Source organism: Myiozetetes cayanensis, unplaced genomic scaffold (assembly GCF_022539395.1).
Source record: "Myiozetetes cayanensis isolate MyiCay16 unplaced genomic scaffold, myiCay2020 scf1, whole genome shotgun sequence".
NCBI lineage: Eukaryota > Metazoa > Chordata > Aves > Passeriformes > Tyrannidae > Myiozetetes > Myiozetetes cayanensis.
In genome coordinates, this window is record NW_026086604.1 from 54762877 (window position 1) to 54787281 (window position 24405).

The following is a 24405-nucleotide window of genomic DNA, read 5'->3' on the forward strand; positions in this document are numbered from 1 at the left end:
ATATATAACTCCTATAAAATATAGCCCTTTCAATGCCTAAAAACATTAAACTAAAAAGAGATGCAATCACAGGAAAAACAGAAAATTAGTAGTTAGAACTCCCTATTCTGTTTTTGACTTTCTAAACCCTCACTGTACCTGTGAAAGGGAGCACAGGAAGAGCAAAGGTTCTTCAGGAATCTGAAGGAGACTTAAGTTAGAGTTTTTCCATGAAAGCATGGATGTTGGTCTTCATATGAGGAATGAATTGCAGTCTCCTCCCAAATCTCTGCAGCAGGTCAGCTCCCCTCTTAAAGCTATTCCCAATTTCAGGTGGTGTTTATCAGATTTAACAGTCCTGGAGTGAGGAGCTGTGTTGACAAGTTAAGGTCAAATGGAGAAAGTGGCCTTTGGGGATGGTGCTATGGATCAGAAAATTATTCTAGATGTTGTGAATCTCCCTATGGATAAAAATATGTTTGCTCTGACTTGTACCATTATACAATATTTATTTATATCTGTCATCAATAAGTCTCAACAATCTTTAAAGGATGATGCATACAGATTTCTGAAGAGGTAGAGCGTGAATTTATGTTTTAGACACTCTCAGCTCAGAAACTGAACTCACAGAGGGGCACATGTAGCCAAAGAAGGTTTTAATAAACACTATCCACCTGTAAATGTACTACATTAATTTTTGAAAAGATTACAAAAATATTGAAATAACTTTTCAAAAAGTAGAATTCAGCTATTTCTAAACTGATGGGGACACTGAATCCATGTTACCTTGTAATAAGAGGCCAGTCTCATGTAGCTTGTCCTTTTGTCATCCAAACTCAGCACGTCCTTCGAACGGTTCTGCTAGTGTATTAATAAGGCTCCTTAGATGTTTTCTTCCACTTCCTGAAACCTATGCTAAGTCAGATTTATATCCATTTCAGGGGAAAAACAAAGTTTCTCTGATCTTTTTTAACCGTTTAAATTTTAAATGTTACTTCAAAATTATATTGTTACTGCTTGGTATAAAGATCAGAAGAATCTAAAGTGTTGCCTTGCAAATTTCGCAGAAATTGTTTGAAAGGCTGGACCACCCCCTGTTCTAATTTTCTTCCACATAATTAATAGGAAACAATGGTACAGCTATATTTACTCCACAGAACCGCACAAGACAAAATATTTTAAATTGGTAGCCAGTTGTACATTTCGAAGTATTTTGATATCTAAATTCAGTTTTAGATTTCATTTTCTCTCCTCAGAAACCTACAGAGAAAACTGTCTATTTATTCTGCTTGAGAAGGCAGGATGTTGCAAGGTATTCAAAGCTGGATCATTTCATAATCAGTACCCACTTTTACTCTCTCTGGAACAAAACAGAACAAAACAAGACAAAACAAAACAAAATTTTTGCTTGAAATAATATTTAATTACCTTGCAAGTGAAATGAGACATGAAGGAACAGACTAAGATGTCATAAAAACATTTTTCTTTAAGGTGACAGTACTAGTATATAACAGGTTTTGATACCTGAAAAAAGATGATATTCTTAAGGAAAGATGGCACAAGATCTTTCTTTTAAAAAGTCATCAACTGACTATAGGAACAATAGATGTGATTTGTAATATTGCATCTTAACTGGAAGGGATAACTCAGTGTGTGATACTCAAAGATATTTTCCCAGAGGTTGGATTTATATCACTGTATATACTGTAACATGAATCTGGTCATTCTGGAGATACACTGTTCAGAACCTTAGGAAGCCAACATGCTTTCTTCATACTTTTAAAACAGCAAACAGATTTTACAAAGTTCATAGTGAATTTGGGTTTTATTTTGTACACAGGAACATCAAAGAAATGTATCATTGGAGTCACTTTCTGGGTAGCTATGGCCTTGAGCATCTAATTTAGCTTTGAAGTTAGACAAGTTTGGACTAGATGATCTACTGTGTCTCTTTTCCCTTTTTGAACTATTTTTTTTCTTATGAATATAAGTAGCAGAGGATATAACCAGGGTTGGAAGACAACTTTCAAATTTACAACATCTGAAGCCATTCTAACATTAAAATGTCATTTGTATTGCATAGGTGACTTAATAGAGTAAGATAACTTTTTTACTTTTGTGGGGTTTTTTAAGCACAAAATGCTTAGCATTATTAGTTTACATATATATGGGGATAGGTTTAGGGGTGATTATGGCAGTGTCAGGTTGATGCTGGACTAAATGACCTTAAAGATCCCTTAAAACCTTGATGATTTTGTGATTCTTTGACATTTAAATGCAAATTAGAGTTTTTAAAATGGATAAAAGAATCCTAACTGCCATAGGCTCTAACGCTTTCAGTAATTTCAGTAATTTTTCTACAGGAAATAGTGTTTTTACTGTAAGGAATTTTTGTAAGCATGCAGAGAGAACATACCCAAAGACCCAAGTGAAATTATGTATGTAACTGAGATTTTCATTGTCCTTAAACTTCATATTGTAGCTAAAGAAAAGCCCAAAGTAAATTTATTAATATGAATATTTAATAGAAATGAGAGCTTAATGCAAAATTCTTAGTCTTCTGAAATTACAGTTATTCCAGAGTTTGGAGAGGGCAGAGGTGTTTGCTATTTTTTAAATACATAGGAATTATTTTCATCTATCTCAGGATTACACATATAAACAAACATATTTACAACTGTAGAAAACTCACTGTCAAGTATAGTTTATTCAATTGTATCTAGTTTATTCAATTGTATCACATACTCTCTATTGCTATTCCCAACATACAACATATTTTTCCCTCTTAACACAGGATGACAAGACCTGACTTCTCACAAGACATTAGTATTTCTGATGCTGAGCATATCAAAGTAGCCATGACTTTAAACAAAGCGATGACACCTTATTTATGTGCATGAAATATCAAATATGTTACTTCCTTTAGACTTTGTACATTTTAAAACTTTAGACTTCGCACATTTTAAACCACTTCTGGCTTTTCTTGATTAACATCAATCAGAAAGGAGCATTACCTCATGTGTGATTAGCCCCTTAATTCAGAAACATAAACTTGAGTTGGTCATGTTCATCCTCTGGAATGCCTTTCAAAGGTATTCACATCTGTTAAATATTTAGGATATTTCAGAATTATTTTGGATATAATTTCACTGGATCCTTGAAATTTATAATTACATTTGTTTACTTGAGCTATGTAGACTAGATTATAAATTACTGAAAGGTCTGAAAAGACCTCCTCTTGTTCCATTTGGCATACAGCTGTTGAAGAGAGATTAGCTCTCTAACCTTATTTCCTTAAAGTTTGGCAGTGGGTTTGTTCCTTCATTATGTTCAGAGTGTTTGTAATCATGATCCCAGATTAATGAGGAATAACTAGTACCACATTGCAGATCATCAGTAAGTAGGGCCAGAGTATGGAATCCTTCCTATTCTAAAAATGTAAGCTTTCAAATATCAGGGAAAAATTTCAGCTATACTTTCTGAGACAGACTTGCTGTATCAATGTCTGTAAACAAATACGGAGTTCCAAATAACTACAAGTAAACCTTAATTGAAGAAGTAAACTTCTTGAGATTCAAAACTGTGGTATTTAGTATGTTTTGCAAGCATTGTGTTCTGAACTATACATTCTCATACTATGTCCTTCAATTTTACTCAAAAGGAGTAAAAGCTTCCCTTCTAAATATGTATTTAAAACTGTGAATAAAAACTGAACAGGTGGCAAAATCCTTTGTGCAATATCAGCATAGATGAATAACACATCAGAATGCTTGGTTGTTAATGGTCACCAGATGTCCAGCCCAAAGAAAAAGAGACAAAAAATTATCAGCTCTATGGTACTGCGGTTCTGTAAAAATCTTACTGCTGTAGCTAATAATACTAGCATCAATCTTAAACAAAAACCAAAACAAATGAAGAATAAAAGTAGAAACTAATTTCTAACATGATCATAACAGTTGTTTAGTCTCACAGATTTCTGAATTATAAGTAAACAATTTTCCAAAGCTGTAAGAAATAAGTGAATTATATATTTATATATATATGTATATATACACAGATATATGTTACACTTGTAATCAGAAGCAAATAACTTGAAGTCAGTCTGTTGAGTGAGGAACCATTGAAAGGTATAGAATTCAATTTTATTTACTAGTCTTTCTAAACACCTGAGCCATACATGCAATATTAAACAAATATATAAGTAAAAATTATAAAAAATGTGAATTTTTAAAATATATCAGAGAAATATTCTAACACAGCTGTGGATATTTATATAGAGCAATCCTGATTTCATTATAATAGTCCAAGAAGTTGTGTGTATAGGATACACTGAAATGCTATGACACAGGACATCATTCAGATGAAAGCTTTTCCTTTTTATTTTCCCTCACAGATATAGAAAAAAATAAAATTAAAGTTCACATTTAATATATTCATTTATTTCTAAATGTCTATTTATCTAACTGTTAATAACCTAAATGGTCTGTGAAAACAGTTACCCTGAGAAATTCACTTCACCTACTGTTCTCTATTCCTCCTTTACTCAAGTAAAGTTTTGAAAACCTCTAGAGAAGTACCAAAACCCTGTGTCTTACTCTACTTGCTATAAAACAGTAGTACCTACACTTGCATACAAAGCAGATAGAGGCAGCACTTGAATAGCACTCACTGAGGAGCTCTTCTACTTCAAGCAATTATATGTGTTTGTAACCACTGATGTGAAGCTGAACAGGGTCAGCTGCATGGATTCTGTGTGTTTTCCCCGAAGGACAGAAAGGGAGAACAGTGTCACTCGGCTCTCTGTATCAGTCTGCTAGCTTTTTCTAAAATACAGTATGAAATAATGTCATTGGACACTTTCTCTGAACCCAAATTTAGTTAGAGCATCTTTATCAAAAGATACTTCCAAATTAATTCTTTTTTTTTTTTTTTTCCTTTTTATTTTTTTTAATTTTGGATTTGCTCAGGAATTCAGAATCAAAAAGGAATAAAAAGATTTAAGATTACATGGTTTCTACAATGAGTTCTCTTTCTTCACTCTTCTCTCTTTCTACAGGAAAACAGAAATTGTTTGGAACTTTCATTTTGCCTCAGTAGCTCCCCAAGTTTAACTACAGGAGTCCATGATCTTTACAGGGGGGGGAATAACTCAAAAAATCCATAATTTTAAATACAATTTATTCCATTAATAGATAAATGCTTTTATATTCTGAAACATTACCACAGTTGCAAGCTACAGGGGAGAAATCCACTTTTAAATTACTGTAATCACTTTGTCACAAGGAGCAGCAGAATACAGTTTCCTTCCAAACATTTCAGTTCTCAAGCATCTAGCAAAGTACTTTTATATAAGTCCTTCATACTGATGTAGTAAAGTTACAAGTCTCCTGTGAGTTCAGTAGCATTATTGCGCACTCATTTTCAGTATGTTCATACCACAATATTCATCTAATATACACTAGTAATGCAAAAGTGAATTGTATTTTTAGGTTTTCTAAAAAGCCTAAATTTCTCCTGAATTAGAACGACATGTATAGAAGTGATTTTTGAAAAAGGTATTGCTAGAAAATTGATCAGTTATAAGTTACAATTCTAACTGTAAAAGGCTTGTTTAATATAAATTCAAATAAATATAGAAAGAAAACTATGAGAACAGACATAAAATACAGACCTTGTTTTCATAGCAATGTCACTGAAGCTGTGGTAATAAAGATGTGTTAAACTCTTTGTTTAAAAGAGAATTTAAACAAAAGCTTAGAATTCTCTACAAGTTTATTTCTCTACAAGTATGCAAGTTTATCTGACTATTCAAACTCTACTCTTGAAAGTAAATGGTACATCTTTTGTAGTGGGGAAGTGCTGAAGTACCAAAATGTTACTGTGGCAAAAACTTGCTGTTCTTAAGAAAAACATAATTATATTAAATGTGAATAGAGTAGTTAAATAGCTAGATGAGCAATGAAGATAAATCAGGTTAAAACAGGCACAAAAAACTCTGCCTTCCCTGAGACACTTAGCAGAAACCCAGGAATTTAGCATCCCATGTTTTGGTCTATTCTTTACTGTCTCTGCTGCCTGATGTTAGTGAAAAGAAAGACCTTTCTTTGAAGAGATAATTTAAAAAATACCCAGTGGGAGTAAACAGACTGTCTAGAATGGAAAAATCGCAATGACCGCAACGATATCTCATCTTCAGAAGTAAGATAAAGTATCAACAACAGTGAGAAAGAAGAAAGAGGTGACACACAAAGGTAGCAGGATTTTTGTCTTCTCTGATCCGAGCCCAGTCATGCAAGTGTGGAGGGACAAACTGACAACAGAGAAAATAGGCTCTCTAGAATTAAAAAAAAAAAAAAAAAAAAAAATTCTATCACAGTCAAACTATATGCAACTTTATTGAAAAGAATATTAATTACACACAATAAAGCCATTTTTGCTCTTGCCTTTGGCGATTCACTCGAAGGACAACCTGGACACAGCTAAAGGTACATGACCAACTGCCTAAATTAAAACAAGTTTGAAAAAGAATTGACTTGTCACTCTTCTTTCTCTGTCCTTTCATATCTAATTAAAAATCTTTCACATAAGTAACTTTTCTTTGTGAACACAGTTTGACTTTGACATTACAAGGATTTAATTTTTTTTATTTCAAAGGACTTCACATGATGACTTGTAATGTAAATGCTAGTTTTATCCATAAACTATTAATATATCTCACTGTTTGCCTTCCACTGAACTTTCAGGATTTATACTTCATCTTTTGTTATACAAACAACTGTTTTTGAAATGAAATAGGAGCTGCTTTAGATTAATCTGTGACATTTTCATTAATTGTAAACTAGTTTTAAGGGACTTGAAGTGTCCAGTTCCTCAGCTGCTTAATGCCAGAGAGATTTCAATGGAAATATGTAAATTTAAAGATCTGTGGCTGTACCTATATGTATAATAAAATTTATTTTTAGCAACAGTCTGCTTCCAAAGTCGAGTTAGTTATTATACAAATGTTTTTAAAATAGGACAGAGTTAAAATGAATAAGATTTAAACTCCAAAGATACAATAAATTAGAAAATATTTATCTCAACATTTATGTAGGCTTTTATATTCCAAACTTGAATAGCATTAGTTTGTTCTTAAGTGTGTTTAAGGCTTATGTTAAATATTAGAACAAACTTCATGGTAAATTAAGTTTATGTGAAAATGCTATAAGCAGTAATATATACAGAAATATTTCTTCTAAGTAAAAAAAAAAAAAGTCAAAAAAGTACATTTTGTACTGCTTTATTCTCACTTTCCTTTTCAGAATTTTCAGTGTATATGCTTTCTCACCATTTTCAAAAATGCTGTAAAGGAGTGGGTAACTCAGTAATTAGCATAAATTACCGATTTCTACTTTACAATAAAGTTGCTATATTTTTTCATAAGATATCCTACTATTGAAAAACAAAGGGGTTTATATTCCCTGAAACTGTACAGAATAGTTTACAGAAAACTGTAACTATATTATTTAAGGGCCAAACAAATACAAAAAAAGCCATAAATATTACTTATCTTAAGGATATTGTTTTTCACTGTGAATTTAAGTCTTTTGAAAATTGAAATACATCTTAGATTAGGAGCAGTTCAAATATATTTAAGATTAAACATTTTTCCTGAGGACTGTTGTCATTTTTGCAAAAGATTAAAAAAATTGCAACCAAGGTTTAATTTAATATCAATTTCTATTTTACCTATATAATAAAACAGAAGTGTAAGAAAATACACAGAATAGGGTGAATTGCTTCTAGAAGGATTTAAAGGATAGGTTTACCAGGATTACAGAATACCCTGAGGTGGAAAGGATCCACAAGGATAAGCATGTCCAAATTCGAACTCCACAAATGGCAACCTAAAAGTTAAATTGTGTGTCTAAGAGCATTTCCCAATTGCTTCTTGAACCCTGCCAGGCTTGGGGCCATAAACACTCTCTGGGGAGTGTGTTCCATTGCCTGACCATAAAAGTAAAGGCCCTTTATCTAGTATCTGATCCAAACTTCCAACTGCAACTTTAAACCATTCCTTCATGTCCATAGATCAGATACCAGAGAGAAGAGATCAGCAACCCCACCTCTCTTCCCCATCATGAGGAAGTTGTTGACAACACGGTCACCCCTCAATCTCCTCTAAACTGAGGATATGCGGTATCCTCACATATCCATCCCAAGTCATGTCCTCCACCCCCTTCACCGTCTTTGTTGCCCACCTTGGGTCACCACACTGTATTTTTATATCCTGCTTATATTGTGGAGCCCAAAACTGTACATAGCACAGTTGAGGGCCCACCAGTGCTGAGGTGTAGCAGGACAACCACATCTTTTGACTGGTTATCTGTACTGTGCACTGTAAGGCACCCCAGGATGCAGTTGGTTCTTTTGGCTGCCAGGAAACACTGATGGTTCATGATGAACTTCCCATCAACCAGAACGCCCAGATCACTTTCTTCGGGGCTGCATGCCAGCCTCTTGTCCCCCAGTCTACACTTATATCTAGGCATCCAGAATTACAACGTCCCAGATGCAAAATCCAGCATTTGTCCTTGTTTCATGTGGTTAACTGTGAGGAAAAAGCTAATGTTGCAATTAAGGAAAAACCTGAGAGAAAAGTATTTTCGACTACAGGTCATTCAAAACTATTATTAGAAAGCAATTAAAAGCAAATTCTTTGAGTTATTTCAAGCACATATTAATGGGAACATATTTCTCCACTGAAATCAAAACCAAGGACTACATTATTTTGTCAGCCAGAGGACTTTCTCTCCCAGTGGAAAAATTAGCAGCAGACAAAAAGTAAGTAATAATACAGGATAGACGGCTGCTTAAAATGGGAAGCTTCCAGAGAAGTCCTGAGTCATTCCCCATTTAGTGCAATGAGCATTGTACTCTGCACTAAGCCCTCATTACTCCTGTGGATATGTTAGGAACTTGGGGCATGCTCTGGCTGCATTTAAACATTCTACTTCCTGGTAACAAGACAAAACAAAAAGCCCAAAACAAAACAAATAAAAAAAAATCCACCACCAACAACTAAACAAACATAAGGGGTTTAAAAATTCCTTGTGCTCTTGGCTAATGCTCTTACTTTTACAGTTCTTTTCAGCACCTATGCCTGTAAATGTGGTAAGGTCTCTGTTCAGTGGTATTTGTTTAGTATCTAAAGGCAATAGGGTCTCATTGCAAAAATAATAACAGAAGAAGGAATTAAGTTTTCATGGGTATTAAAAGGGTTTTAGGGTTAACACCTTGCTACAAAATCCAAGTCAGTGAAGTATCAAATGGTAATATTTTGTCTACTGCAAACTGCAATGGCCCTTGGTCCCACAGATGTGGCTTCTGTCACCACTGACATCCGAGAGGAGGTGGGTCAGATACAGGTGAAGATAGCAAGTTACTGCTCACATGTACTGTAGGAAAAGCTCTTTCTAACAATTTATTGTTTAATAAACTGAAATAGAAATGTAAAGCATAATGCAAGGATTTGGAATATATGTCAAATATGACAGACAGACCTCAACAGAACATTATTTTTATTCCTTGTTATTATTTCCTCCCTGTTAAAGACAAAAAAAGTCTCTATTTTACAACTGTAAGATGAAATTCACAATTGTTCATAATGCGTTTCTTATGCTGAGTGTAACTGTTAAGGCTACCTGTAATTTTAGGAAAAAATAAGAATGTCAGAGTAGATTTAACAGGCTTTAGAACTAGATTTTAAAAAAAAAAAAAAAAAGAAAATGAATTGTCTCCCATTTATTCCCTCTTTTTAGGAAGAATGTGAGAGGACTTCATGAACCCCTTTAAGATTCTTAAACAGTCGTTGTTGCCTAAAGTGCCTTTTAGCAGAAGAGATGGGATTATAACTTTATTTTTAAAGAGGTGTTATCATCCTCTGGTGACTGTTCTAGACACTTATTTACAGTTGATTTTGCACTACTCTTCTGTTCAAATTTTGCTGTACTGCAAAAGAAAAAAAGTAATTGTAGAAGAATAATTATTGAATCAGAGTAAAGGAATACAAGGGTTGTCAGTCTCCTGTTACTGTCCAGCCGCATATGCACAGGGTTAAGTAGATTCCAATAGAGCACACTCATATTAGCATGTGCTATTTTATCAGGGTTATGGCTGCTGTGAAGTGAAATCCTCCACTGTCTCCCTTAACATGTAGTTCACATCTTGGTGCCATCCTTGGCATGTGAACCGGGTTCCTTTTGCCTCAAAGATCTACTCCTGTTCTGCTGTGCTGTTTGCTAATGAAGACATAGCCAAATGCAACTCAAAAGCCAGATTAAATATTTATTTGGAGAACAGGTTTAATTCCAGCCTTTTAGGAAGGAAATCCCCTTGGAGATGGAAGCTGTGTGTTTGAACTTCTCAAGGTGAGGCAGTGCTTAATCTGAATTCCTTCACAGCCTTACGCACTCACAGTTTCCTTATGAAGGAAAGCAGCACTTCTTCAAAGGAAAGCAGTGGGGAATATTGTGTTTCAGCAAAATTTAATTCTACTGGTTTGCCCTGGTACCAAACTCCTCCCTGCACAACAGACACAGCAGAACCAAAGCTCTGCCATCATGCTAGGCCACATCAAAGGTCCTCACAGCCCAATATCCTCTCCCCAGCAGAAACCCATAAGAAATGTCTTGGGAAGAGTATCATTATAGGACAGAATACTAGTTCTTTGCTCACTTGAAGTTATTTTGTTCCTTTGATCCTTATTTCTGCCCTTCCCTGACCATGTTGAAGGTGTAATATTTTTGAGGAGATATTAAAAACCAAGAATGGCAGAGCATATAGGCACTACAGATGTTAGTGCCTCATGATTTTAAATAAAGACATAAGGGTATTTTTATCTTGATTCTTTTCCTAATAATATTTAATATCTTATCTGCTTCCAACTCCTAATGGGAATGGAATTCATATAAGTTTTTGAAAAACTATTTGTTATAACTCCAAGATCTCATTCCTGATTCTCTGGTTAAGCAGTAGGTAAATTTAGATTTTGAAGTGGGAGTTGTCTTTACATCATTTCACTCATATCTACATTGACTTTCTTCTGCCAATTTCTCCCTAGCTGTTTTTCACTGTTTCTCACATGCTTTTTTCACTTTGAATACTTTACATTGGTAGGATACCTTTTCACCTTACTTACCATATTATTTCCCAAATAATAATTTAATATTCTGAAAAGCATAGTCTCAGAACAAATCCCTTTTGGAAAACATGAACGTTTCTTCTTATGCTTATTCTGCAGGGTTTTTATGCTATTACTTACCCATGTAACGACTTTTGCTTTTATTCCAAGAAGCTCAGGTTCTTGGCTGTTAGTGGCTCCCTGTGAGACAACATTTAATTGCTTTACCTTCTTTCTTAAGATTAATCCAGTCTTTAGGTTTTTGCACAGAAACAGAATTTTGGGCATTGAAAATACTTTCAGGGCTGCCTGTAGATAGCTGAAGTAGGGAACTATGTTTGTCACTAGAGTCTAACTCATTTTTACTGATGGCAAAGCCCTGGAGGTACAGCAGGTGGCTGCTGCCATTACAGACTGCTGAGGGAGTGAGATGCTGTATTGAGCTAGGAGCAACTGGAGTTGTCTCTCAGTGGCAGTGTCCTTCATGCCAGGGATACAAATGAAAGCCTGATGCTTCTCTGAGCTTCCTCCTGACTCATGGCTCAGAGGTCACACTACTAGCTGGACCAGATGATCATTGTAGCTTCCTTCCAACTGAAATTATTCTAGTCTAGTCTAGTCTAGTCTGGTCTAGTCTATTCTCCCTTACTCATTGCACCACACAATTTCTGTAAATGTAGCAAAGCAATCAGGCCTAATTCTTAGGTAGAGAAATTTAATTTTACTTGCCCTTCCTATGAATTTCAAGATACTTCTGAGTCCTTTTGCTAAAGACTAAAAGTGTCTCTCAGTTCATCTAGACAGCTCAATATTATCACAACAAACTTCATTTCCTACCTATGCTTCTGAAATTTCATTTCCCTTGAAAAGAAATCCTTTTCGGTAAGAGTATACCTCTGAAAATAAAAGACTCAAAAAACCACGCCAGAATCCTTGGAGAATTCAGTTTCGTTCAAATATCAAACAATAAAACATTATTTTAACCAAAATGATTTTTCAATCCTTCATGCAGATAGGGTTTGTTTTATTTCAGAGAAAAATACTGAGTTTCGACATTTAATCTTCTACAGCATCCAGGCTCATCAGTAGTACAGTCCATTAGTATCTAACTTGCCTGTCAGTCTGTATCATAATCATCAACAGCATCTGCTACCAAACTGCAGAGAGAGAGCTACAGATTTAATGAACAGGTGTTTATTCAATACTGAATTTATTTTAAAGATGTTTTGTTATCAATTGATATGCTTCCAGCAACACCAAGATGCTTCAGGAATAAAAATATCAGGCACTTAATGAGAATTCTCTCTATAACAGGTGAAAAGACTATGAAATAGGTCAAATTCACTCCTTGGCAACACTGGTTAAAAATTTTCCTAGCAAATACACAAAACCAAGTCATCAAAAGCTGTATCTGCTAATAGCAGTAACCCTTTGTTACACACTGTCTCAACATAATTGATGTGTAAGGAATGCCAAGGGAAAATCTGAAGTCTTTCAAGGGGTGTAGAAGAAGTACTGAAAGACAAAATTATTATTATTAGCCTTTGTGTAACACTCCTTATGACTGACAGTAGAGAATATGCAAGACAATTAACTCAGCTGTATAATTGGATGAAATTTGCAGGTTAAATGACTCAAAATAAATAGAGAAAACTTATAAATTGAATACAAGACATTTTGAGGCATGTAGTAGCTCCAGGCTTGTCAGAATCCCACATGCTTATAGCCTCATTTTTAAGCCAGAGTTCGCTTTATACCTCTCTTGACCTGGTCAAATAATAATCATAGAATCAACCAGGTTGGAAAAGACCTCCAAGATCATCAAGTCCAACCCTTAATCCAACACCACCGTGGTTACTATAGCATGGTACTAAGTACTGCATTCAGTCTCATCTTAAAAACCTCCAGGGATGGTGAACCCACCACATCCCTGGGCAGGTGGCCATTCAAATTTTTTCCTAATGTTCAATCTTAACCTCCCTGGCACAGCTTAAGATCATGCCCTCCTGTCCTACTGCTGGTTGCCTGGGAGAAGAGATCAAGCCCCACCTGGCTACAACCTCCTCTCAGGTAGTTGTAGAGAGTGATGAGGTCACCCCTGAGCCTTCTCTTCTCCAGACTAAACAACCCCAGCTCCCTCAGTCTCTCCTCACAGGACTTGTGCTCAAGTCCCTTCACCAGCCTGGCTGCTCTTCTCTGGACCTGCTCCAGCACCTCAATATCCTTCCTGAACTGAACTAAACACAATACTCAAGGAGTGGCCTCACCAGCACTGAGTCCAGGGGAAGAATCACTTCCCTGCTCCTGCTGGCCACACTTCCTGATCCAGGCCAGGATGCCATTGGCCTTCTTGGCCACCTGGGCACACTGCTGGCTCGTGTTCAGCCTGCGGTCAATCGAAACCCCCAGTTCCCTTTCTGCCTGGCTGCTCTCCAGCCACTCTGTGCCCAGCCTGTAGCGCTGCAGGGGGTTGTTGTGGCCAAAGTGCAGGACTGGGAACTTGACCTTGTTGAACCTCATCCCGTTGGAATCAGCCCAACTCTCCAGCCTATCCAGGTCCCTTTGCAGAGCCCTCCTGCCTTCCAGCAGATCAACCAGTTCCCCCCCAACTTGGTGTCATGAGCAAATTTGCTGATGATGGACTCAATCCCCTCATCCACATCATCGATAAAGATGTTAAACAGGACTGGGCCCAGCACTGATCCCTGGGGGACACCACTGGTGACCGGCCGCCAGCTGGATGCAGCCCCGTTCACCAGCACTCTTTGGGCCCGGCCCTCCAGCCAGTTCTTAACCCAGCACAGAGTGCCCCTGTCCAAGCCGTGGGCTGCCAGCTTTTCCAGGAGTATATTATGGGAGACAGTGTCAAAGGCTTTGCTGAAGTCCAGATAGACACATCCACAGCCTTCCCCTCATCCACCAGGCGGATCATCTGATCATAAAAGGAGATCAGGTTGGTCAGACAGGACCTGCCCTTCTTAAATCCGTGCTGGCTGGGTCTGATCCCTTGTCCATCCTGTAGCTGTTGTGTAATTGCACTTAGGATGATCTGCTCTTGCCAGGCACTGAGGTCATGCTTACAGACCTGTAGTTTCCCGGGTCCTCCTTGCAGCCTTTTTTCTGAATGGGCATGACATTTGCCAACTTCCAATCATCTGGGACCTCCCCAGTGAGCCAGGACTGTTGGTAAATGATGGAGAGCAGCTTGGAAATTTATGCAATACATCTCATGCAATAGAATTAGAATAAAATGTGTGTTTTCTGCCACGATGATAAGAAAACACTTTTTTTAGCACTGTAGTTCATGTACATATGAATGGCATACGAAAGGAGTGGAATATTATTCCTTCTTTCACATATACTGGAAAGCTCAAACCTGATCTGTAAGAGATCTTCACCTTATATGAATGTGTGCAGAAAGCTGCAATCATAGTGATACACAAAGAACATGAAATAAAGGCAAGAATAATAATTTTCATCTATTTAAATATTCTTTGATATGTAAAAGAATGGCCATTTTTTTCTGGCAAAAGTAAAGACTGATATCAATGTATGTTAATGTCTATGGTAAAGACAAGATCTGAGGTTACTATAGCTGATAGAATCTCATGGAATTATTGAGCATTTTTTTTTGTTAAAATATGTACAAAAAGGTTTGTAGTTAAATATAAGTGTAATGAATATCAATTCCAAAAATTCCTGTTGTGTTCTGAGATTGTATTTGTAACAGAGCAGAAGTTAGGAGGAGAACAAAGACAGAAATAATTTTAATGCATCAATTTTTTTTTGAATCTTCCTCTTTTTCTAACAGTATTTCATATTCAGCTTTTCTTTCCTTCACATTTATTTCCTTATATAAGTTGGATGCCAGTCCAAAAGATAAACAGTAACTAGCTTTCTTGTTACAAGAATATTGTTAATAATTTATAATTCATTGACATGGGAAGAAATGTGAATAAAGGAAGAGGAAGAGAAAAGAGATAGAGAAAGAACAGAAACACAGAAAAGTGAATGGTAGGCTGTAATAAACCAGTCATTCTTCTCAAGCTAAGGGAAAAAATAGATGACCATGAACTAATTATAGTTCTTGTAGCCCATTTATTGACATTTTGAAATAGGACATAGTGAGCATTAGCAGTCTAATTTAAAGTATTAATTGTAAATTGGGGCCTGAAGCAGAGGAGAGGGTGGAGGAGCAAGAGAGGCTCAGGAGTGACTGGTGGTAGTGACAGCTGATATGGGGACAGGGAACTACCCAAGCCACATCAGTGCAGCCAGCTCCGAAATGAAACTCCTGTCAGCTTCACTTCATCTCCACCACTGTCAGCACTGCACTCCCTCCGTTATTACAGTAGCCTCCTATCTCTCTCTTTTCTGATTGTTATCGGAGTTTATACCTCAGGGAATAATGCCACATTATTTTTCACTTTGTGGATAATCACCTGTCTCTTTAAATCAACATCAGGTGTCAGCTCAGGACCTTCACAACAAAAAAAACTCTTCCTGACTTGGTGGAAACTAAGGCTTATATCCCAGTGCCTAATCAGGTATTTTTTTAGCAGCTGCTTTATAAGACCAGTCTCACAGAAGACTCCCCTTTTGCATTGGGTTTTATTGCCCTGACACCATTGTTTTGTGTGTAGAAGTATGGTTCTTTGGCTTAATTTGCTAAAACATGGTGCAGTGGGGCTCCTACAGTTGTTGTTGGTTTGCAAAACAATTTTACTTACAATGACAGCAGGGCCATATTTCTGTGGGGTTTTCTTTCCCCCATTGATGTAAGGGCAATTCTAATAGTGATAATTCCAACATTGTTGAACATGTATAATTAGAAAAAAAAGCAGAGGAAAATCACAGTATTCCATTAAAAAAAAAAAAAAGGTACTTACATGTGTCTAATTCCTTCTAAGAATAAGGGAAGTTCAGGAAGTTGAAATCTGACCATTGAGGAAATAGAAAATTAAACTCTGCAGATGCAGCTAAGTAATTAGTGGAAAGACAGGAACTGGGTTATGCTGGTTGGAGAGTGTTATGGTTTAAGCCAAAACCAGCACAGAGAACATTAGGCTTTATGCACTGCCCCTGCCTGAGGCAACTTAGTGAGTCCCAGGAACTGGTCACAGCAGCAGAAGTTCATCCAAGAAGACACGTATTCAAGCTATGTAACTAATTAAGGTCAAAATGCTTATTTTCTCCTGGCAGACAGTGGAACCTCCTCTGAATCTGTATTGCATGTCCTTTTTCCATCAGATGTTAATGGTTGACAGGTATTTTACATATTAAGACCCTTCTAGTCAACCCCCAGATAAGTAAAAAAGGTGTAAGAATGTGATTTCTGCCTTTTTTTCTTTAGAAATCCCAGAGTAAAAGAAGGAGGAGGGAATAAGGAGAAAGACAAATTAATAAGAGCAGGTTCAGCAATCACTGTATCCCTTTTGAATGGCTTATGATGAGCTGTACCTCTCCTGTTTTCAGCTAAGAACTATTTGAGGTGTCTGAGAAGATGAAAGGACTGATAATGAAGGTAATTTAAAAAGAAAAAAAAGAGTGGTATCATTTCTGCAGATATGAAAATGAGGAATTGATGGTAGAGCTGCGAAGGGAGGGAACAGAAGGGTTATAGCTGGTACAGGTCAAGGGGTAGAAATCTGCAAATAGAGAAGAGGACTGTAGATAAAAAACATGGAAAGTAATAGGAAAATGAGAGGGTCATGGCACAACATTCCTTTGATGGAGAGGAAAACATCTGTTGAGTTAATCAGAGCAGTTGTTGGCCACAGACACCCTGTTCTGTCAAGTGCCAGGCTGGCTCCATAGGGCCTGCAGTGACAAAAAAGAGGCTTGTGAGAGTCAAAGTGCAACAGGTATAAAAAGCACACTAGATTCTGCTTCATGACTAAGGGACCGAATAAAATTAAGTAGACACTCAGCTTTTTGTATGGAGAAACTATTGGCAACTTTTGTGGTCCTCTTTTTTTGTGTCCTATCTTCTCTTTGTTGTCTTTGTTGGTTTGGGGGTTTTTTAGGAGATTAGTGTTGAGGCCAAAACAGTATCAACTCAGGGAATTTTACTTAAATTACTAAACTTATAGTTAGGATAAAGTTTTGATGAATGATTTGAGTATTAAGAAAAAAACAAAACAACCTAAGCAGTTAAACAAACACTTAAGGAAACAACCCTTGTCCACAGCCAGCTTCAGTCCAACATTTTTTCTCCTTTGTCCTTGTTCTTACCTCCCCTTGCTTTTGCTAATGGTACTCTCAGTCCCTCTCAATCCCTTTTGTGAGGCAAGACCCAGAATAGGAGATTAGGACTGGGTATGACATGGTTTGTTTCTGCCACTCTTTGCTTCATTTTTCTTCACTGCTTGGCTTCTTCCTTCTTTCCCTTTCCCCAGTCTTGGGTTGCCTGCAGCTGCAGTCCCTCAGGAGTGTCCCCTCCCTGGTTTGGGTCATCCATAGCTGTGATCCCTCAGCAGACTCTCCTCTGACAAGGAGTACATCCTTCCCAGAATGTGTTTCCAGCCGTGTCGCCAGCAACGTCCCATCCATTTCTGCTCTCCTGTTTCCTCATATGGCCCCTCACCACGAAGGCTGCATCTATTTCTTAAATAGGTCAGGACCGGGACATCAGGCGATCCCTGATGGGCTGCAGGCCTGTCTCAATTGGTGTCAGAACAAGCTGAGTACCTTTAGGAGTAGCACATGCAGATCATGGCCCCCCACGCAGGACACCTGCAGCCCCCTGACCAAACCCTGCCAGCTGTGTCCAGCGCAGGACTGGCTGTGCATAGAATAACAAGGATATTCAGTCACAGACAGACATTTTCTAGCATTAAGGCATGTTCACATATTACTCTACTGATCTCCAACAAAAGCCTATATTTATGAGGAGTTAAATGATTAACTGACCCTTCCCCAAACCAGTAGTCATTACCAAAAAACCCTACTTTTCATAGTCAAATTTGAAATCAAGAAGTCATTTATGTTCCTATACAATTAATTACAGGACTAAAATTGTTATCTATGAAAAGACTCATTCATTCCAATAATAAAGATTAAATTGCATATCTCGCTGTAAAGCACTAAACACATATTGTTGCAGTCCATAACATACCTCTGTTCTATGTTTAACCTGCCAGTTAACTGCAGTAATATGATTGATTTTGACACCCACCTTTCCTCTACAACTAAAATTAATCTTTCTATTATACATTCAGTAGTGAATAACCCAGTATGCTTGAAAATGTTTCCCTCTTTGCTTATTTGTGTCTGCCTTGACAGTAGAGAATTTCTTGTAACATTTTCTAAATGTAAAACCATACTTTTGATCTTACAGGTCAGTTTTGGAGGTGTTGCTTTGGGGGTCTAAGACACCATCATTAAACTCCCTTTGGCACAAACAGCCTCAAAATAGTTTAAACTTCTCACCTCAACATTTATTTTGTAGAGATCTTAGGACCAAAATAATAAGAAACCAGAGGTTTTTCAAAGATATACTGCAAAAACATATACCTGCAAAAGTGTATTCTCTGAGAAGACATAAGGAGATAGTTTTGAAAGCTTACAAAAGCATAAGAGCCTTTAAAGGAACAAAATATTGCTGAAGCAGGTGACACACTGCCTTTAAACCAGCCTCAATCACAGGACAGTAATGCAAGTAGAGGTTCAGCTGCTGTGCTCTCAAAATTTCATATAAAATTTTGCATTTCATTGAATTAGTTCAACTTCTCTCACTTTATTTTCTGAATTTATTTCCATAGGTATTCATGTGCAACAATAGAGGACAGGGGTGAGAGGGTAGAGCATGCACTGCAAAAGTAATTTCTGAGGAAACATTTTTAAATGCTGTGCAATGCAGTTCAGTGTCATATATGCTTGTTTGCTTGTCCAGGAAAATAAAAGACATCTCAATAATAATACAAAGGTAGAAAAACAAACAGAAAAACAAGTAACAAGCCTACTCTCTGCAATTATGAGGCCTTTCTAGGGCTTGCAAGAAACAGATTTCTTTGCAAAAAATGTTGATGAGCTTCCTTGGAAACAGACACCTCAGCCGAGAGGGAAGGGATTATGCATAAACCAGAGCAAAGGAGGTGAAGAAGAAGGATTAGCAGAACTGAGCATAGCTGAAGCAATTTACCCCTCACTGAATTTAGTTTGAGCTACTTAGGAGACAAACCCTATTGTACTAACTTTTAAACCTTAAAGGGACAAGATGTGCTTTTAAGTTAAAGTACAGTATAATAATAATAATGGCCAGTCTTCGCGAGCGAAGATCCGGGGAAGGTCTTTCCACCTTCCAGCCTGCGCATTGGATTTTTTAGGTGAGACACAGTGTGCGTGGAACTGAGCCCACCCTTTAATCCTAAGGTTCATCTGCCGGGGCCAAGCGAGCTTGGACGGTGGCAGCGAGGTCCTTAGGACGTAGGTGGGTTGCCTTTAAGGGCTAACGAGCTCCACCTGCCCGGGAGTGGCCCTGACCGGGAATCGAACCCGGGTCTCCGCGGTGATAGCGCCACGCCTTTGCCACTAGACCACCAGGGCCTGCCGTAAAGTACAGTATAGATGCACTTAAACACCTGTTTGGCAATCAATTGCTGTTTACCCAATTTTTTCACTACATTATACACTGAATGTAAAAGAACTGAATGAAGTACATATGCCATCAGGAGGGCAGCCAGGCATTCTCTGGATATAACCAACATAAAACATAACCTTGGCTATAGGAACATATTAGTATTGTCTTTTGGTACATAGCTTCTACTATTAGTAGTCTTTTCAGCACCTGAGTTATTATTCCTTGATGCTCTGTTTTGAAATGGCATATTTACCCACAGACAGAACATATAGTTAAAAAAAAATGCTTTAAAGGTTTATGATGTCCTGCTGACAAACAGTACAAGTCATCCTTATTTGCTAAATGACCAGGTTAGTTTCCTGAATGACCAAGTGGTGGAATTAGTTATAATTTTGTTTTAAAAGCTGACATGCTACCATTGCCCTTTAATTGTCTTAACACAAATAGCAAATATTATAATTATAAATTTCATAACAGCTGTCCTTCACCTTGGCTGCCCTACACTATAGATTCCTTCTACAAATGTATACTCCATCTCCTGAGAGATATGCCAGTTAACATCACCTTGCTTGAACATCTGCAGCCACTAAGTAGCGAAACTCCTCACAGCCTCCATTGATTCCTTTATTCTTATCATTTGCTCCAGTCCTCCAATTCTCTGTTCCCAGTCGCTTTGACTACCTTAAAATGAGTCCAAGTTCAACATATTCATATGTAACAACATATTTGTAGTGACATGACCCCTTCTGCATGAGTTAAAGCCTTTCATTTCTACTTAGAGCATGATTAACAAAGTTAAACATATACTTTTCAGTGTTGATAAGCAGGACAAAAAGGAGATAAATCAGAAGAGTTTCTTTTGAATATACATAGAGAATATTTTTTTTTTCTGATGGGTATATACATTCTGTGACACGTGTTTATTACCCAAAACCTAATGAACAAAATTGAAAGAAGGTAAAAACAATACACACAAATGTACACATACACATACATACATACATACACATACACAGACAGATTCACACCCAGTTTTAATAACAGCTGCCTCCTGTTCCCACCCATTGCCCCTGGGTTTCTTTTAATACACAACACTGACGGTCCATCTTAAGTCATTATGAAGACGACATAATAGAGCTTCTTTTTATTTGTCAAAGAAAGTCTTGCAAAATGAAAATGGAAAGAGCATTTGAAAGGCTTTCAGAATTTGAAGTGCTGTTTTCAGAGAGCTTTCAAAAGTGTTTTCAGCAACAATCTAGGCTCTGATTCTGCATCCTTTTGGCAGTAGGGAAATTCCTAACTCACTTCTCAGGCTACAAGAGCACCTGCAAGGTAGGCTTTCACAAAGAGTGATATATTTTTGAAATTTCAACCATTAAAAAAAAGGTGACACTACACAAAAGAATATTGTGTTCTATATCTTTTCACTGGGATACCTTTGGTCCACTATGCCCAATTCTGACAAATTTTAAAGTTACTGTATTATGTTCAAAGAGTACTGGAGAACTTTTTAAATATATCATTTTTCAGCCCAGTTTTTCAGCAGAAGCACATTTAATGGTAGGAAGAATGGATGCAATAACACTTGGGATAAACACTGAAATCTAGATTTTCGAGTAACTAATGCCTCTGATTTAAGATTACCAACTTGACAATGAGGGAATTAATTTTCACATTTCTCACTTAAAAATAGTTCCTTAAAGTTGTATAATGGTAGATAGCCAACTATTTGCTGTTCAGGGTATGCTTGCAAAAATAAGGCTCCAAAATTTTTTATGGTATGACACACCGTATTACACTTCAGCTCTACTTTTTCTGCTATAATATGTCTTTATATTTCAAAATGGTGAAATACTGACTGTAATTAGTAATTCTGTAATTTTGCTTAGCATACTGTTTGTTGATTAACTTTTAAAAATAGTCTAAGAGTGAAGCTATTTATGCATTTTATATGACTTGGCTTTTCTGAGGCTTTTCTTATTTAGCCCAGCCAGAATATTTTAATTGTTTCTTAAACTCTGTTTTTCTGTTTTGTTCTATGAATTACATAAAAAGTATAATGAATTTTCTTTACTTCTATTCTATACACATCTGCATGTATTTTATCTTAACAGAGTTCTTTAAGGAATTTTACATATATCTTTCATAGAAACTTATTATGAAAAGACAGAAATTACATAAATCTCCTTCTCGAATTACAAATAATGTATGTAAAATACTTTTATTTTCTATTGGTATTTTATTTTTCCAAAGGCTTGTACCTACCTTCTTTGCATGTGATGCCTTTTGATGAAGCTTGATTGCTGATAATATCATGAGAGTTAAATCAAGCACAAACACATTCATAAAACTCAGTAACTGTCAAAGTTTTGCCTCATTACAAAGGACCATCCAGATGCCAAAGCAACGGAACATAGTCTACTAGAGGCAGCATCTGGCACTTTGGCAAACTAGGCTGGCAGATGGTTTTACATTTGCTTTTCCTGCTAGTCCTTTTGCTGGCATACCCCCTTTTTTTTTTTTTTTTTTTTTTTTTCTTAATAGAACTTCATTCTAGAAAAATTGCCATTGTTTTGATAACTGTTTTGTTCTATACCAATTTTTCATTCCTTTTAAATAAAAACTAAAAATAAAAGAAGAATTGAATAAAAAAAAGGTTTCTGCATCTGTATTGTAATTACAGTGAACTCACCCGTTTAGTATGCATTTGCTTTTGTGTAGACATTGAATCCTGAATTCAGACATCATGTTGATATTTTAAACAGAAGAGATATGTGTGTCTTGTTACGATTCACATTCTACCTCACAATGAGTATATTACTGAGAAGCATGAGGCAAATTCTAGAGTGGGGAAATTTTATAAACCTGTTATAAATAAAAAGATCTACTTTCATCTTGATTTTTAAGAATGAGCTCATTTATAGATATGATGAAAAACTGCACACCAAAGAGCTTACTTTTGTCCATTATTTTAGAGTGAAAATATGACATACTTGGTACTTCTGTTATTGATGTTCTTGAGTAAAAAGCTCAGGCCTTTTGCTATTCACTACCAAAATCAAAAAATATTGAATCTAGATTTCAAATCCAAAGCTTCATAATGAAGTTCTACCTCTTCTAAGGAAGAAATGGCTAAGACAGACAGACTCCAGTGAGGGTGCAAGCATGTGTATAGTTTCCAGGTCTACCTAAATATCCAAAGTAAGTGGCTGAACACTGAGGTTTGCAAATATCTTTAATGTTAGTAATTAACAGTGGTTTGCAAACACAAAGTGATGTAGTATTTGCTGATCTACATTGGTTTATCAAAAGTAATTTCATAATGCCTAAATATGTAACTTTACTACTTAAATAGGAGTTATGTGCAATTCCATCTATGTCATTATATATATATGTGTCTCTACTGCCACCTACTTGTGCTAGCACTAGAAAAGTTTCCTCTTCACCCTCAAAAAGCTGTAAAGAAAATATCATGAATTAGAGGTGGTTTTCTAAATTTTCTATTTAAGTTTAATCTTTTAAAAAATCTTAACAAAACCTACAGAACCAATGAAGGCAGAAATAGAAAAATGCCAGAGGTCTTCTAAAACTGAAAAAAGGCAACGTTTTTCTACTTCCTGCCAGGCAGAAAGGACCTGCACCTGGTAATATGGTTGAATGAAGGTAAACTTTCCTTTATGGCTTACCATAATTTATGGCTTACCATAACTCTTCAGTCAAATATCCAGTCTTTCAACATACTTCTCAGTCTTTCAGCAAAATCATAGAAGTATACATAGAAAAGATAAGTTACTTTTACACAGAGTCACAGGACTGATGTACTTATGCAGATGAGTAAAAGGTGATCTCAAATAGCAATGTAAAACAAAACAAACAAAAAAAATTTAACTCTGCAATGAATGATGAATCCAGTGAAAGGAGTGGGCAATTCTTATTCTTTGTTGAAAACTTTAAAGCTTGAAAAGTTGTTAAAAGTCTCAAAGAACACAGTGAGCTATTATGGCAGGGGCAACACTGAGAATGAAGCAATGTGAGAAGATAAAGTAAAATTCAGGATACAATCTGGCACAAAATGGGGAAGACAAGTGAGGAAGCCCTCAAACCTGAGAGGAGGTATTGCCATGGTAATGGTATGACTTGGATGCCCTACAGGACTGATTCACTTTGACTCATAAAGTCATTGGCAAGAGACTAAGCACTGGAGAAGTGCAATCTGAATTATGTGGTAAGGTCTACAAATACAATGTGGTCATTTGCCAAGGCTGGTGCCAGTACATTATGTTTGCTCACTATATTTGCAGTATGGAATTTTGGTTGCCTTCAGAATTTTAACTTTTTTTGTAAACAGATGAGCTCTGGGTCCTGAAAAGTAGAATATGTGTGAGAGTTTTGCCATCACTGTCCAAACACAATGACTAGTATACTGAGGCTTCTGCTACTGCTTTTCTTGTAAATAGCTGCCAAAAAATGTGCCATTTCAAAACATAGCAAGAACACCAGATACAGTAAACATTTTTTTTCTGTACAATGCTTTTTTTTCAGTGTCTTTTCATTTCAGTGGTGAACTAATTCAATGACTGTACTAAGGAAGAAAGAAAACATGAGAGAGAAACCATAACAGGTCCCAGGAATTTACGACTGGCTGCAGACATTTCTATGTGTCTGTGAGGCCAGATGGTCTTTA